Here is an 18,696-nt window from a genome sequence, read left to right on the forward strand (position 1 = left end):
ATTTGCAGGGCAGCGCAGAACACCACTCTTGAAGTCAGACTAGTGCGACCAGGTGTTCGGTTGGATTGCAGTAGATCAGTGTTTCCCAACCAGTGTGCCTCCAGCTGTTGCAAAACTACAACTCTCAGCATGCCCGCACAGCCTTTGGCTGTGCGGGCATGCTGGGAGTTATAGTTTTGCAACAGCTGGAGGCACACTGGTTGGGAAACATTGCAGTAGATAATGCTTTCAGTCGGTTAAGCACCACCCTGTCTTCCACCAAGTCTAGTCTCAGTAGCCAAGAGTCTGCTCAACACAATCCTCACCCTGATCCTCCTTCATCCCACCATGGAGAGTCTTGGCAAACAAGTGATACCACACTCAGATATTCCGAGGAGCTCTTTTCAGCGCCATTCCTTGATTTGGCCTTCTCGCCAAGCACGCTTGAAAAGGGACAGATCTTGTGCCCTGATTCCTAAACTCTTGAGCATCCACAATCACAAGAATATGACGGTGGGGAACGGCAATTACTGTTTAATGAGGTGGATGATGATGAGACACAGTTGCCAATAACTCAACAGCAATTACTGTCGTGGTGGACGATGGAGTCACTGACCCAACCTGGGAAGGTGGAAAGCCGAGCAAGGACAGCAGTACAACGGGAAGGGATCTTCTGCAACGCAACAGGCTGGAAGAGGCAGTTGGGTGGCAAAAGGGAGAAGGCTGGCCACACCAAACAGGCCGGAACACACCCTTGTGGAAATCTCCCTTGCCAAGGGGTAGGTGCTCCGCAGTCTGCCGCTTTTTTGAGGAAAGTGCGGACGACAAAAGAATTGTAATTTGCAACCTATGCCATACAAAAATGAGCAGGGGCGTGAACACTAGCAACCTCACAACCACCAGGATGATCCGCCACATGGCATTAAAGCACCGTAATAGGTGGGCCGAACGCCTGAGTCCACAATCTGTGTCTGCGGGTCACACCACTACCTCCTCTTCCCCTGTGTTACGTGCTGGCCAATCCCCTGTCGTAGCCGCAGGCCCGGATGCCTCCCACTCTGCACCTGGACCTTCGCAAGCACTATCAGCGACCACATCCACTTCCATGTCCCAGCGCAGCGTACAAATGTCCTTACCTCAGGCATTTGAACGCAAGCACAAATACTTAGCCACCCACCCACAGGCCATAGCATGAAATGCGCAGCTTTTCAAATTACTGGCCCTGGAAATTTTGCCTTTTAGGCTTGTGGACACTGAGGCCTTCCGCAGCCGTGTCGGCGGCCGTCCCGCGTTACGCAGTCCCCAGCCGCCACTATTTTTCAAGGTGTTCCGTGCCTGTCTTACACCAACATGTGTTCCGTAACATTACACGTGCCCTGACCAACTCAGTTACTGGGAAGGTTCACTTAACTACTGACACATGGACAAGTGCATTCGGCCAGGGACGCTACATTTCCCTGACGGCACACTGAATGAATGTTGTGGAGGCCAGGAGCGAGTTGTACCCTGGGATGGCACAGGTGCTTCTGACGCCAAGGATTGTGGGCCCAAATTCCATCAGGGTTTCCGCCACCACCTACGTTAGTGGCTCCAACCCCCACTTCTCCTCCTCTGCCTCCTCCTCCTCCACCTCCGAATTATCCGCATACAGCAACAGTCAGTCATCAGTCGGTAGCTGGAAGCAGTGTAGCACTGCAGTAGGGAAGTGGCAACAAGCCGTGCTGAACCTTATATGCTTAGGAGACAAACAGCACACCGCCGCAGAGCTGTGGTAGGGAATAAGAGACCAGACTGAGCTGTGGCTCTCGCCACTCAACCTAGAACCAGGCATGGTTGTGTCTGATAATGGCCGTAACTTAGTGGTGGCTTTGGAGCTCAGCAAGCTCAGACAAATCCCATGCCTAGCCAACATGTTCAACCTTGTGGTTCAGCGGTTTCTCAAAACCTATCCCAATTTGCCTGAGCTACTGGTGAAGGTGCGCCGCATGTGTGCACATTTCCGCAAGTCATCGACAGCTTCAGCCGGTCTGTCAACGCTGCAGCAACGCTTGAAATTGCCTGCTCACCAGCTGTTGTGCGATGTGAACACATGCTGGAACTCCACATTCCACATGTTGGCTAGGCTTTGTGAGCAGCAGAGGGCAGTAGTTGAATACCAGCTGCAACATGGTCATTGCCTTTCCAGTCAGCTTCCACTATTCACAAGTGAGGAGTGGGCATGGATGTCTGACCTCTGTGAGGTTTTAGGAAACTTTGAGGAATTAACACAGATGGTAAGCGGCGATAACGCTATTATCAGCGTAACCATCCCACTTCTGTGTCTACTCAAACGCTTGCTGCTCACAATTAAGGACGATGCTTTGCATGTGAAAGAGGTTGAAATGGGGGAAGATATTACATAGGGTGATAGCAAAATCACCCTCAGTTCATCTTTTCAGCGCAAGTTGGACGATGAAAAGGAGGAGGATGAGCAGGAGACTGTTGCCTCTGCTACAGAGGGTAGTACCCATGGAAGTTTAATTCTATCTGTTCAGCAAGGGTGGGCAGAAGAGGAGGATGAGGAGATTGAGAGTGATCTTCCTGATGACGACAGCGAAGTCTTGCCTGTTGGTACTCTGGCACACATGGCTGACTTCATGTTAGGCTGTCTTTCCTGCGACCCGTGCATTAGGCATCATGCACACGACTGTGGTGTGTTTTGCGGTCTGAAAATCGCGGATCTGCAAAACACGGATGGCGTCCGTGCTGATTGTCAATTTGCTGAATGGCACGGACAGCCTTTAATATAATTGCCTATTCTTGTCCGCAAAGCGCGGACAAGAATAGGACATGTTATATATTTTTTTAGCGGGGCCACGGAACGGAGCAACGGATGCGGAAAGCACACGGAGTGCTATCTGCATCTTTTGCGGCCCCATTGAAGTGAATGGGTCCGCATCCGAGCCGCCAGATGCGGGTCAGATGCAGACCAAAACAACGGCCGTGTGCATGAAGCCTTATACACATTTTAGACAACACGGATTACTGGTTGTTCACCCTTCTCAACCCCCGCTACAAAGAGAACTTCTCATCTCTCATTCCTCTGGTGGAGAGGACGAGCAAAACGGAGGCAATACCAAAAGATCCTTGTTGAAAAATTGATCCACAACTTTGCATCTGACAACGCTGGCGGCAGAGTCCATAGTTCCTTGGCTAACCCAGGACGGGAGACAAGGGGAACACACATCAGTTCCAACAGAGGCAGGGCAACACTTTCCAAAGCCTGGGACAGTTTCATGACACTTCGCCAGCACCCTCACCCTGATGCGTGGCCTAGTGTCACAAGGAGGGAAATATTTTGGAAGATGGTGAAGGAGTACATAGCAGACTGTGACAGCATCCTTAATGATCCCTCAGTACAACTACTGGATGTCCAAGCTGGACACCTGGCACAAACTGCCGCTCTACACCTTGGAGGTGCTGGCCTGCCCTGCTGCCAGCGTTTGTCTGAGTGGGTACTTGGTGCTGCTGGTGGCATTATAACAGATAAGCGTATCTGTAACAGATCTCCTAGCACCCCGACCGGGTACCTCCGTCTATAGATGCTCCTAGCGCTTCCCGAGGACTCCAAGCACTCCACTTGACACCGTAAGCACTGCAGACCCCACGACTCGCCGAAGCTTGGTTGAAGTCTCGCCGTCTCCTACCCACCCTGGACCTACGACAAGGCTCCAGGCTCCAGTGGGTAAACCTCTCCTAAATCCCGAGAGCAGGAACAGCTCTTACAAGAGCTATAAGTAATAGCCAGGAGAGTATAGCAAATCTTCAGCGTATAGCAATCCCCCAGTGTCGATCAGTTATCCAAACACCAGTCTCAACATGATGAAGGGTAAAACAGGAACTCTTTATTGAACACACAGCATTGACTTATATACACATGACATACTGAGGACACGACATAGCAGCCAATCCTGTACAATTTAAACACAAAACTAACCCTATTCAACAAACACAATGGCATTGTCTTTGACACAATCCACAATGAACATGCAAACAGATATCTTCACCCCCTCCATAATGAATGAATGGGAAGAGGAGACACATGTGATGGGATTATCTCCTGAGTGTATCATAGGAGTCGGCTGCTATTATAATCAACTATCTTCATCCCATCACTAACACAATCAGTGGGAGTCTCAGTGCAGAGTTAACCCTTTTTGTGTTGCTGAATCCACACCATGCCTTTTTAATGGGCCATAGGAAATATGTGGCATATAAATTACACACATAAATCATGGTTTATAGTTCCTTGTAACCCCAAAAGGTCTTAGGGGTCTCCATAGTTCTGGGTCCATCGTCTGTAGGAAGGAGGCTGGCCCACAGGCTCCTCCAGCAGCCCCAGTGATGGTTCAGTCCGTCACATTTCTCCCCTCCCAACAGTAGACTAACCAGGTACCTGACCTCCTGTCGGTCGGTGCCTGAGTTAGACGAGTAGCCCACCCATAAACAAACACTGGTCCTGTTGAACTCTGGGGCCTGGCTCTGTCCTGTATGTCCCCAACTGTTGAGTGGGTATCTGCTACTCCTTGCTTCATTGTTGTTGGAGCTGTGGGTACTTGGTGGGCAGAGGCCGACTGCGCTCTGCCCAGATGCCAGCTCTTCCGCTGCGGTAGCCTGTGGGGAGTCAGCCTCTGGACAAGAGGATAGGGGAGGGCAGAGGCCAACTGCGCTCTGCCCAGATGCCAGCTATTCCGCTGGGATGGGGTCATGGAATCCTACCCCCAGGACCTTGTTGCGGATCAGCTGTGGAGAGGATAGAGCACTTACCTCCTCCTCCTGTCATTACTGCGGGGTTGGTGGGGGATCTGTACTGGCCGTCCAGCATCCCGGTAGGCCTGGTGCAGAGACTGAGGTCCCATCTGCACCATCGGAGTTAGGGGTGCTATCCCCCTGTGGTTGGGGAGAGAAACCGGTTGTCTCCTCTCCCTTCAAGGTACACTGCCGCTGGGGAATGAAGACGATGCTCTTCTCTCCCTGCAAAACATACTGCCGCTGGGGAGCAGGACCGACTGTCCCTACTCCCTGAAAATTCGTCTGCCGTTGGGGATCTGAGCCGACTGCCCAGCATCCCTGTAGGGTCGGTGCAGAGACCTCGGTCCAATCTCCACTGTTGTGGGGCTTACTGTCTCCCCCTTGTACGTTAGGCTGTCGATCGTCTCCGCTCCCAATACAGTGTCCTGCTGCTGGGGAAAGGAGACTGGGCTCTCTATTCCCTGCTGGACACTCTGCCGCTGGGGTGGGAGGACAAAGCTCTCCTCTTCCAATAAAACCCTCTGCTGCTGGGCGACAGGACCGACCGTCTCTGGCCCCTGTAAATCAGCCTGCCGCTGGGGAATGGAGACTGGGCTCCCAATTCCCTGCAGGACCGGTGGAGAGACCTTTGTCCCACCTCCACCGGCCACCTGGGGTTCTTCCCAGTAAACCTCCACAATATCCTCCCAGCTGAAGGGCTTTGGACCTGGGTCTGACACCCAGTTCTCCGGCAGTGTATATTGGGGCCGAATTGAGCTGAGAAAGTATTGGTAATCCTGCTCCGGCTCCCACTTCATTGTCACTAGAGATGCCAGGTCTTGTCTCATCTTTCTCGCTGTTGCCCAATCATGCAGAGCCTCCCTGTAGTCATAGATATCCCAGAACCGGGACTCCTCAGCATCTCCGAACTCCGATTCTGCGAAGGACTCAAACAACAGGCCAGGGCCATCATAATCCTCACCCTCGGGTCTGTCGTGCTCAGCCATCCAGGGGGAGTGCCGAATCACATACCACCAGAGTGCCTGGAAGGCGTCGTCTAGCCAAAACTCCTTCCATACCAGGCTCTCGAGTTCTGTCACCCAGGGGCTGTTCTTCCAGTAGGGGCATTGGCAGGGCCACTCGCATCCGCCACTGCTGCTCACTGTGGAGACTCTCGCCCCGCCGACGCTGTACATCTTCCAGGGCCTTGTGCCAGACGCCTTTCCGGACTGCATCCCTCCCGTCCAGGTAATCCTCTTCCTCATAATGGAACGCTGTCCGAAGACTAGCCGATTGCATCCTGCTGTAGCCAGGGGCGCTGTACAGACACTAGCGTTGCCCTCAATATACTCCACGAACGGTGTTGTCACAACTATGTGTTTGGTCGTGACTCTTTGTGTCGCATGCAGTTGTCAGCGGTCTGCTTGTTGTCTACCGCAGGTGAGGGCAGTTAGTATGTTGTCTTACGTGTGGTTGCCGCTGGCAACATGATGTTGTTGGCAGTGTAGCAGCCTGAGCTGGTTGCTAGGCGGCTCGCTGTCAAGGCATGCGGTTGCATCTGGCAACGTGTGTTTGAATGTGTTCACTTGCTATGTTTGGTATGCACGGGATTCAGCTGTGTGTGTATTTCCCTTTTAAGTGACACTTACCTTGTCTGGTGTTGGAAGGGTTAACTCCTTTCCTAGTATGTGTGTGTGGGTGTGGCTGCTTGGGCTATTTAGCTTCTGCTGGATGCCTGTAGCTGAGGGGTACTCCAGCCATGCTCTATGCTGGAGTCATCCTCCTGGTCTTATATGCCATCTATCCAGTGAGGGCCACCCTTGTGGTCATAAAATATATGTATGATGTTAAGAAGATGTTTTTATGCTCTTTATATTTATTGCAGCTATGGGTGTCCTGGATACCTGTGTGATTTGTGTGTGTGCTGTGTCCTTAATGTTTGTGTGGACATCAGTACTTGTGCATGGGTTCCAGTCAGCGTGTCTGTGGCAGGTAGGTGTAGTACTGGTTTAACTCACCTGCCATATCCATATGCTGTATATGTTTCCCCTCTCCTTGCTCCTTGGTCCGTGAGACTCCTGTTCATCCGTGTCTAGGAGGAACAGGTCATCTTAGGCTACTTTCACACTAGCGTTCGTCGGTCCGCTCGTGAGCTCCGTTTGAAGGGGCTCACGAGCGGACCCGAACGCAGCCGTCCAGCCCTGATGCAGTCTGAATGGAGCGGATCCGCTCAGACTGCATCAGTCTGGCGGCGTTCAGCCTCCGCTCCGCTCGCCTCCGCACGGACAGGCGGACAGCTGAACGCTGCTTGCAGCGTTCGGGTGTCCGCCTGGCCGTGCGGAGGCGTGTAGATCCGTGCGGATCCGTCCAGACTTACAATGTAAGTCAATGGGGACGGATCCGTTTGAAGATGCCACAATATGGCTCAATCTTCAGGCGGATCCGTCCCCCATTGACTTTACATTGAAAGTCTGGACGGATCCGTACGAGGCTATTTTCACACTAAAGCTGTTATATGCTAAAATAATGCAGACGGATCCGTACTGAACGGAGCCTCCGTCTGCATTATTATGATCGGATCCGTTCAGAACGGATCCGATCGAACGCTAGTGTGAAAGTAGCCTTACCCTGCTCCTAGTCCGCCCCCTTACTTGTCATTCCCCACCCCCCCTCCCATTGTTTGTTATGCCCCACCAACTTTCCCTTTTTGTGGTTGGGGGGGCCTTTGAGGGGTGGGAGTGCATGGCCTTCGGAAGAGGGCGCAGCATATGGCGCCTGCCGTTTTCTAGCACGCATGTTTATCCTCCGGAGGGAGGATGAAAGGGGAACCCTGTTACAGTGCAGTTTTCTGTAGCAGTGGTTGCAGTGTGTGTGAACTGGCACTTGTGGTTGGGTCTCCCCTCATCCACGTCTCAGTGGTTGTCTCACTTGTGTCGGTGTGGCTATCTGCAGTCCTTGTTAGACTGGCTTTGGTGTATGCTGGTGGAGGATGCATGCTGGCAGTGACTTGGTGGGAACCGTGTCTGAGAGTGGATGCAGTGATCAGTGCGGTCTCTCCTGATTGTTTGGTGGCTGGCGCCCTGGTTCCTGTGTGTTGCTCCAGGGGCTGTCAGCTGGCGCCCTGGTTCGTGTGTGTTGCTCCAGGGGCTGGCAGCGGCTCTGGGGAGATTCGCTTGCGCTGATCACTGATTCTCCTACTTTTCCCCTTCTCCTATCCCTGTTTTTGGGTTCCTCACCAGTTTCCCCCTTTTTTTTTGGTGGGCGGGCTTTGAGGGGTGGGAGTGTCACGACTATGTGTTTGGTGATGTTTTTATGCTCTTTATATTTATTGCAGCTATGGGTGTCCTGGATACCTGTGTGATTTGTGTTATGTTATGTTATGTTACTAAGTCCTTGTATAGCGCTCTAGAGGAACTCAATCCGATTGTGTGTGTGTTCTGTGTCCTTAATGTTTGTGTGGACATCAGTACTTGTGCACGAGTTCCAGTCAGCGTGTCTGTGGCAGGTAGGTGTAGTACTGCTTTAACTCACCTGCCATATCCATATGCTGTATATGTTTCCCCGCTCCTTGGCCAGTGAGACTCCTGTTCGTCCGTGTCTAGGAGGAACAGGTGGTCTTACCCTGCTCCTAGTTCAGGGATTTCCTGAGGGCTAGTAGGGACCCTAGGTTTCGGAGTATGAGCCCTCCTACCATCTGGGTTGGCTCATATGGTTAGGAGTCAGGGTCAGAATTAGGGACGCGCTAGGAGGTGATCTGCTCCCTGATCCTGTCGTCCTGGCCTAGCAGCTACCCTTATCCTATTGACATTGCACGGTTGAGGGTTTTTCTCCACTCTCAGCTGTGACAGGTGTCTCCAAGCTGCTTCTCCTCACACTAGGACGCCATCCCACTGCTTGCAACAAATGTAACAGATCTCCTTGCCCCCCGACCGGGTATTTCCGTTGATAGATGCTCCTAGTGCTTCCCGAGGACTCCAAGCACTCCGCTCTACACCAAAACCACCACAGGAACCAGGAACAGGAACAGCTCTTACAAGAGCTAATAGTATAGCCAGGGGAGTATAGAAAATCTTCAGCGTATAGCAATCCAGTGTCGATCAGTTACCCTAACACCAGCCTCAACATGATGAAGGGTAAAACTGGAACTCTTTATTGAACACACAGCATTGACTTATATACACATGACATACTGAGGACACGACACGACCACAAAACACCACTACACTACACTACACCCCCCCTGTCACTTATTAACCCCTTATGAACCCCTGATCACCCATGATCACCCCATATAGACTCCCTGATCACCCCCCTGTCATTAATCACCCCCCTGTCAATGATCACCCCCCTGTAAGACTCCATTCAGACGTCCGTATGATTTTTACGGATCCACGGATACATGGATCGGATCCGCAAAACACATACGGACGTCTGAATGGAGCCTTACAGGGGGGTGATCAATGACAGGGGGGTGATCACCCATATAGACTCCCTGATCACCCACCTGTCATTGATCACCCCCCTGTAAGGCTCCATTCAGACGTCCGTATGATTTTTACGGATCCACGGATACATGGATCGGATCCGCAAAACACATACGGACGTCTGAATGGAGCCTTAAAGGGGGGTGATCAATGACAGGGAGGTGATCACCCATATAGATTCCCTGATCACCCCCCTGTCATTGATCACCCCCCTGTCATTGATCACCCCCCTGTAAGGCTCCATTCAGACGTCCGTATGATTTTTACGGATCCACGGATACATGGATCGGATCCGCAAAACACATACGGATGTCTGAATGGAGCCTTACAGGGGGGTGATCAATGACAGGGGGGTGATCACCCATATAGGGGCCGTGAGGGGCATATTGAGTCCATGAAAGATTGAATTTTTTGTCCCAAGTTAGCGGAAAGGGAGACTTTGTGAGAAAAATATAAATAAAATCAATTTCCGCTAACTTGTGCCAAAAAAAAAAAAAATTCTATGAACTCGCCATGCCCCTCATTGAATACCTTGGGGTGTCTTCTTTCCAAAATGGGGTCACATGTGGGGTATTTATACTGCCCTGGCATTTTAGGGGCCCGAAAGCGTGAGAAGAAGTCTGGGATCCAAATGTCTAAAAATGCCTTCCTAAAAGGAATTTGGGCCGCTTTGCGCATCTAGGCTGCAAAAAAGTGTCACACATGTGGTATCGCCGTACTCAGGAGAAGTTAGGGAATGTGTTTTGGGGTGTCATTATACATATACCCATGCTGGGTGAGATAAATATCTTGGTCAAATGCCAACTTTGTATAAAAAAATGGGAAAAGTTGTCTTTTGCCAAGATATTTCTCTCACCCAGCATGGGTATATGTAAAATGACACCCCAAAACACATTCCCCAACTTCTCCTGAGTACGGCGATACCACATGTGTGACACTTTTTTGCCGCCTAGGTGGGCAAAGGGGCACACATTCCAAAGAGCACCTTTAGGATTTTACAGGTCATTTTTTACACATTTTGATTTCAAACTACTTCGCACACATTAGGGCCCCTAGAATGCCAGGGCAGTACAACTACCCCACAAGTGACCCCATTTTGGAAAGAAGACACCCCAAGGTATTCCGTGAGGGGCATGGCGAGTTCCTAAAATTTTTTATTTTTTGTCACAAGTTAGCGGAAAATTATGATTTTTTCTTTTTTTTTCTTACAAAGTCTCATATTCCACTAACTTGTGACAAAAAATAAAAAATTCTAGGAACTCGCCATGCCCCTCACGGAATACCCTGGGGTGTCTTCTTTCCAAAATGGGTTCACTTGTTGGGTAGTTATACTGCCCTGGCATTTTAGGGACCCATATGCGTGAGAAGTAGTTTGCAATTTAAAATCTGTAAAAAATGACCGGTGAAATCCGAAAGGTGCTCTTTGGAATGTGTGCCCCTTTGCCCACCTAGGCTGCAAAAAAGTGTCACACATCTGGTATCGCCATACTCGGGAGAAGTTAGGGAATGTGTTTTGGGGTGTCATTTTACACATACCCATGCTGGGTGAGAGAAATATCTTGGCAAAAGACAACATTTCCCATTTTTTTATACAAAGTTGGCATTTGACCAAGATATTTCTCTCACCCAGCATGGGTATATGTAAGATGATACCCCAAAACACATTCCCCAACTTCTCCTGAGTACGGCGATACCAGATGTGTGACACTTTTTTGCAGCCTAGGTGGGCAAAGGGACCCACATTCCAAAGTGCACCTTTCGCATTCCACCGGTCATTTTTTACAGATTTTGATTGCAAATTACTTCTCACGCATATGGGCCCCTAAAATGCCAGAGCAGTATAACTACCCCACAAGTGACCCCATTTTGGAAAGAAGACACCTCAGGGTATTCCGTGAGGGGCATGGCGAGTTTTTTTTTTGTCACAAGTTAGTGGAATATGAGACTTTGTAAGAAAAAAATAAAATAAAAAATGAATCATCATTTTCCGCTAACTTGTGACAAAAAATAAAAAGTTCTATGAACTAACTATGCCCATCAGTGAATACCTTAGGGTGTCTACTTTCCGAAATGGGGTCATTTGTGGGGTGTTTGTACTGTCTGGGCATTGTAGAACCTCAGGAAACCTGACAGGTGCTCAGAAAGTCAGAGCTGCTTCAAAAAGCGGAAATTCAAATATTTGTACCATAGTTTGTAAACGCTATAACTTTTACCCAAACCATTTTTTTTTTACCCAAACATTTTTTTTTATCAAAGACATGTAGAACAATAAATTTAGCGAAAAATGTATATATGGATGTCGTTTTTTTTGCAAAATTTTACAACTGAAAGTGAAAAATGTCATTTTTTTGCAAAAAAATCGTTAAATTTCGATTAATAACAAAAAAAGTAAAAATGTCAGCAGTAATGAAATTATACCAAATAAAAGCTCTATTAGTGAGAAGAAAAGGAGGTAAAATTCATTTGGGTGGTAAGTTGCATGACCGAGCAATAAACGGTGAAAGTAGTGTAGTGCAGAAGTGTAAAAAGTGGCCTGGTCATTAAGGGGGTTTCAGCTAGCGGGGTTGAAGTGGTTAAACACAAAACTAACCCTATTCAACAAAAAATAGCAAATCTTCAGCGTATAGCAATCCCCCAGTGTCGATCAGTAACCCAAACACCAGCCTCAACATGATGAAGGGTAAAACAGGAACTCTTTATTGAACACACAGCATTGACTTATATACACATGACATACTGAGGACACGACATAGCAGCCAATCCTGTACAGTTTAAACATAAAACTAACCCTATTCAACAAACACAATGGCATTGTCTTTGACACAATCCACAATGAACATGCAAACAGATATCTTCACCCCCTCCATAATGAATGAATGGGAAGAGGAGACACATGTGATAGGATTATCTCCTGAGTGTATCATAGGAGTCGGCTGCTATTATAATCAACTATCTTAATCCTATCACTAACACAATTAGTGGGAGTCTCAGTGCAGAGTTAACCCTTTTTGTGTTGCTGAATCCACACCATGCCTTTTTAATGGGCCATAGGAAATATGTGGCATATAAATTGCACACATAAATCAGGGTTCATAGTTCCTTGTAACCCCAAAAGGTCTTAGGGGGTCTCAATAGTTCTGGGTCCATAGTCTGTAGGAAGGAGGCTGACCCACAGGCTCCTCCAGCAGCCCCAGTGATGGTTCAGTCCGTTACATTTCTCCCCTCCCAACAGTAGACTAACCAGGTACCTGACCTCCTGTCGGTCGGTGCCTGAGTTAGACGAGTAGCCCACCCATAAACAAACACTGGTCCTGTTGAACTCTGGGGCCTGGCTCTGTCCTGTATGTCCCCAGCTGTTGAGTGGGTATCTGCTACTCCTTGCTTTATTGTTGTTGGAGCTGTGGGTACTTGGTGGGCAGAGGCCGACTGCGCTCTGACCAGATGCCAGCTCTTCTGCTGGGGTAGCCTGTGGGGAGTCAGCCTCTGGACACAATGCCCGGGCCTCTCAGCAGCCCCAGTGATGGTTCAGTCCGTCACAGTATCCACCTGTTAACTGAAAATTCTGACAGGTTGACTCTTATAAAAATGAACAAGGCCTGGATTGACCCTGACTTCTCAACTCCACCAGAGGAAAGCTGATGAACATAAAGCCACTTTAAATGTGTTGTTTATAATGTTCTGAATACACTGTATTCCCATGCACCCCTTCTACCACAAACAAGGGTATATGGTTGAATCTTCCCTTTCTCATCCTCCTTCTCCTCTTCCATCATATCGACACATGCTTATTTGTCGCATATAATGCCCTTGCATATATGCCCTTCGCATATAATGTTTTACAGGGTTAGCTCACCAGAAGGCCCTCACCTACAATGTTTTACAGGGTCAGCTCACCAACAGGCCCTCGCATATCATTTTTTAGAGGGTCAGCTCACCAGCAGTCCCTCGCATATAATGTTTTACAGGGTCAGCTCACCAGTAGGCCCTCACATATAATTTTTTAGAGGGTCAGCTCACCAGCATGCCCTCGCATATAAAGTTTTACAGGGTCAGCTCACCAGCAGGCCCTCGCATATAGTTTTTTTTAGAGGGTCAGCTCACCAGCAGGCCCTTGCATATAATGTTTTACAGGGTCAGCTCATCAGCAGGCCTTCACCTACAATCTTTTACAGGGTTAGCTCACCTGAAGCGACAACAGGCTCTCGCCCCTAATGTTTTAGATGGTCAGATCAGCAGGCCCTTGCTCCAAATGTTTGAGGGTCACCAGCAGGCCATCAATCATAATTTTTCAAGGCTGAGTCCCACTACCTGAACAATTGTACCACAATGTGAATGAGGCCCTCCTTTATGTGATATACAGGTTGCATCGGAGTGCCTCTTCCTTCAAATTTTTGGCAGCACTTGCACTTTATATACAAGTAAATACAGGAAAAAATGTTTCCTAACACTTTTCCCTCTAAAATCGATTTTATCTTCGGTTTGGTGCGTATTATTGTCAGTCTGTAAAAGTAGCGTACTACTCTGACAAGATTGTTCCCAGCAGCGACCTTGGAGTCCGAGATGCATCCAGACATCCTCCCCATGCTGTTCCCGAATCATTTAGGTAGTATTTCCATCATTTTCTGACCTTTTCCTATGAACCAGGCACCCTTCCCTCTTCAGAGCAGGGGGTGCCTGGTTTAATGCTCGGGTTCTCCCATTGACTTCCATTATACTCTACCGAGCACCTGAGCATCCCGATGTGTTCGGCCAGAGTACCTGTCATAACACTGCACTTGTTGAGGAGGTTTTTCTTGTTTTAATGTACATTTAATAAAAGGTCATTTTTAATTAGGGAGGTTATTTTTGTAGTTGTTTACTCTACTGTCAGACTTAACAATGTAATGTTATCTATCAAATACTTAGTAACGCTACCTGCTGCCCTCCTTTTCATTCATTGTGCCAGCAATCGAGCAATTTCCAGGCCCCTCTTGTAAATGTCAATGGCCATTCAGAGAGCAGGGAGAATGTCTAAGACTACCCAAGCACAGTGTGCATCTGGCAATCTGAGAAGCAATGTGGCTATGTTGAGGGATAGGAGAGACTAAAGGGTAACATTTGGAGAAATGATGTCCACACAAAAGAGAAGACTGCCATTATCTCTGTAGGGTCATAGAAGACTGTCAATATCTCTGTAGGGTCAGAGAAGACTGTCAATATCTCTGTAGGAGAAAGAAGATCCCAGCAGACGTGTCTTCAATGCTTGTGAAGTTTTATTGCATATAACAATATAACAAGACGCGTTTCGGCTCAATTGCCTTTCTCAACAGATAAATATACATAGTCAGCAGCTCATATATATACACATATCAATGATTAAAGAAAGGAACCTCCCAGTGGCGTAAACGCCCGAAATGGGGGCGGTACATACATAGTCATGTGATAACATAATCAAGGTAGTCAATCAAAGAATCAAAAAAGCGCAACAGGTATCAAAATACATATCAGTAGAAATGAAATACTCATCAATATTGTTATTAGATACCTATACAGTTGAGGGACTCCTTCATTTATATAGTCGATGTCTAGAAAAAATATAATACAAAAAGTTACAACCATAAAAATACAAATAAGAGAATTGAACAGAAGATAGCACTAATGGAAATCAGATATGCATAATTTCATAGTCGCGATTGAGACCTCTTGGATGGAGGGTATCAAGGGTGTGAATCCAGTAGGCCTCCCGGCGCAAAAGTTGTTTTTTGATGTCACCACCCCGCCTAGGTCTAGAAATCTGTTCTATGACCTGGAATTTTAATTGGGCAATTGTGTGGTTGAACTTATCGAAATGGGAGGGAACTGGTAAAAGTAAATTTTTTGTCCTGATGGTGGATTTGTGTTTTCCAATGCGGTCTTTAACGCTCTGCATAGTTTCTCCAATGTATAACAACCCACAAGGACATTTTATTAGGTATATAACATTGGCTGATTCGCATGTGAAAAAGCCATTAACTGCGTATGTACGTCCAGTGTGTGGGTGGTAAACATTGGGCCCTTTGATGACATTAGAGCACTGGAAACAATGGAGACACGGAAAGGTGCCCTTCCGCTGTGTAGCCAGTACCCCCTGTTTAAGAGTACCACTGGTGCTCCCAATATCCGCTCGCACTAGCTGGTCTCTATAACTTTTTTTTTTTTTATTACAGATAAGGGGCTGATTTTGGAATTCCCTAACTTGGGGGTATGCTTTACCTAACAGACACCAGTGTTTCTTCACAATATTATCTAATTTAGAATTAAATGGATGGTATTTGTGAATCAATGCCACTCGTGGGCTTTTGTCATGTTCATTTCTAGAGCTACGAGGGGTTTCTAACTCATTTAAGGTGTTTGTCAGGATAGATGGTGGGTACCCTCTTTCTTCAAACCTTATGGTCATCTCTTCTATTCTACGTCCCAGTACTGAGGGACTAGAAACAATGCGTCTAACCCTCTGGTATTGGGACTTTGGAATAGCTTTTTTAAGAGCAGGTGGATGGGCGCTGGTGAAGTGGAGGATACTATTTCTGTCTGTCTCCTTCCGAAATAAATCAGTTGAAAGATTACCGTGCAGATCCTTGATAACCCCTGTGTCCAAGAAGCTGACCGTCCAACTATCACTTGTGACTGTAAATTGTAAACCAGTGCGTGCATGGTTCAGGTGTGAAATGAATGCCGTTAGGGTCTCCTGTGACCCCGCCTATTATCCTATCCCGTGCGGCGTGCACCTTAGCGTGTGCCGGCCAAACTTTCTTTCACAATATCTCTGTAGGGTTAGAGAAGACTGTCATTACGAGATAAAGAAGCTGAAAGGTAATCTGCAAGGTATTTACCAAAGTCTGAATACTGTATGCACCGTATTAACAATTGGCATAAGTGTTTAAATTAGTCATAGATGTTACATTTTATATGTACTGGCAAAAATGATATAGACATGCACCTCATAAAGGGAGTACAGAATTTTCATAACCATTAGAGTATAGTCACATGTGGCAGATTTTGGGCCTGAAACTTCTGTGACTAAACATCAGTCCTATTCATCTAAATGGGGGTGTTTAAGCAGCTAGCACATGGATTCTTCAGATACATAAGTGAAAAAAGGAAACTAAAACAAGGAGTTAACAAATTAAAAACAAAAGAAGGAAGGTATATGGAAGAAGATAAAGAAATAGCTGACTGCCTCAATGAATACTTCTGTTCAGTTTTTACAAAGGAAAATGAAGGAGAGGGACCTCAGGAAAGAAGACAAATGAATCTTTTGATGCATGTGTCTTTACAGAGAAAGAGGTTCTAAGTCAAATGTCTAAAATTAATACAAATAAGTCACAGGGGCCTGATGGTATACACCCAAAGCTATTAAAAGAGCTCAGCGGTGAACTAGCAAAACCATTAACAGATTTATTTAACCAATCACTGGCAACAGGAGTCGTCCCAGAAGATTGGAAATTAGCTAATGTTGTGCCCATTCACAAGAAAGGTAGTAGGGAGGAATCGGGCAACTATAGGCCAGTAAGCCTGACATCAATAGTGGGGAAATTAATGGAAACCATACTTAAGGAGAGGATTGTGGAACATCTAAAATCCCATGGATTGAAAGATGAAAAACAGCATGGGTTTACTTCAGGGAGATCATGTCAAACTAATCTTATTGATTTTTTTGATTGGGTGACTAAAATAATAGATGGAGGAGGTGCAGTAGACATCGCTTATCTAGACTTTAGTAAGGCTTTTGATACTGTCCCACATAGAAGGCTTATCAATAAAGTGCAGTCTTTGGGCTTAGACTCCCATATTGTTGAATGGATTAGGCAGTGGCTGAGGGACAGGCAACAGAGGGTTGTAGTCAATGGAGTATATTCAGACCAGGGTCTTGTTACCAGTGGGGTACCTCAGGGATCTGTTCTGGGACCCATATTGTTTAATATCTTTATCAGCGAAATTGCAGAAGGCCTCAATGGTAAGGTGTGTCTTTTTGCTGATGACACAAAGATTTGTAACAGGGTTGATGTTCCTGGAGGGATACACCAAATGGAAATGGACTTAGGAAAGCTAGAGGAATGGTCAAAAATCTGGCAACTAAAATTTAATGTTGATAAGTGCAAGATAATGCACCTGGGACGTAAAAACCCAAGAGCAGAATATAAAATCAGTGATGCAGTCCTAACCTCAGTATCTGAGGAAAGCGATTTAGGGATCATTATTTCAGAAGACTTAAAGGTAGGCAGACAATGTCACAGAGCAGCAGAAAATGCTAGCAGAATGCTTGGGTGTATAGGGAGAGGAATTACCAGTAGAAAGAGGGAGGTGCTCATGCCGCTCTACAGAGCACTAGTGAGACCTCATTTGGAGTATTGTGCTCAGTACTGGAGACCATATCTCCAGAAGGATATTGATACTTTGGAGAGAGTTCAGAGAAGAGCTACTAAACTGGTACATGGATTGCAGAATAAAACTTACCAGGAAAGATTAAAGGACCTTAACATGTATAGCTTGGAAGAAAGACGAGACAGAGGGGATATGATAGAAACTTTTAAATACATAAAGGGAATCAACAAGGTAAAAGAGGAGAGAATATTTAAAAGAAGAAAAATTGCTACAAGAGGACATAGTTTTAAATTAGAGGGGCAAAGGTTTAAAAGTAATATCAGGAAGTATTACTTTACTGAGAGAGTAGTGGATGCATGGAATAGCCTTCCTGCAGAAGTGGTAGCTGCAAATACAGTGGAGGAGTTTAAGCATGCATGGGATAGGCATAAGGCCATCCTTCATATAAGATAGGGCCAGGGGCTATCTATAGTATTTAGTATGCATGGGGGGGAGAACAGAACTGGATCGCACATCCACAATGCTATGCTTTGATCTAACTCGCTTATCAGCGCTATAATAAAGTGCACAGCCCCCCATACTACATGCTGTACAAGAGGCATTAGTGTACATTTTGATTAAAAGGCATAAGCCCACTCACCATGACAAGGACGCCTCTTTTGAGTGGGACCTACTCTGACAAAAAGGCGCAGCGCAGTGCGGTGACAAAGCGGTAATGCCCTGGTAGGCAGCGGGACCCAGGAGTCAAAGCAGCAACCCTGCTGTCTGACAATGCCACCAACCTACCAGAACAACACCACAAAAACAAAGGCCACCACGCAGTACTGCACCATGTGAACAGCTGTCTAACACAACATGTCCATTGCTATCAGGAGCTACAGGTCAATGACCACTTATATGCAGACTTGTGTGATTAAAACCACCTGTGCCGAATGGGAGGAGTGCTGATACCAGTAAAGAAAAAAATAGACAAAAGTAGTATTTAGTATATTGGGCAGACTAGATGGGCCAAATGGTTCTTATCTGCCGACACATTCTATGTTTCTATGATTTCTGCAAGCCCCAACTGCAGTCTTTCCTGCAAGAATTGTGCCCCATGTGAATGTACCTTTTAACAGCC

At 47.1% G+C, this 18,696-nt stretch overlaps 1 protein-coding gene across 4 annotated transcripts in view; it reads left to right on the forward strand.

Annotated features, from left to right (window-relative positions):
• LOC122931935 (sushi domain-containing protein 1-like) overlaps positions 1-18,696 on the forward strand; it is a 231,231-nt gene that overhangs the window by 163,985 nt on the left and 48,550 nt on the right. The window lies entirely within an intron of this gene.

This window comes from Bufo gargarizans, chromosome 1 (assembly GCF_014858855.1).
Source record: "Bufo gargarizans isolate SCDJY-AF-19 chromosome 1, ASM1485885v1, whole genome shotgun sequence".
Lineage (NCBI taxonomy): Eukaryota > Metazoa > Chordata > Amphibia > Anura > Bufonidae > Bufo > Bufo gargarizans.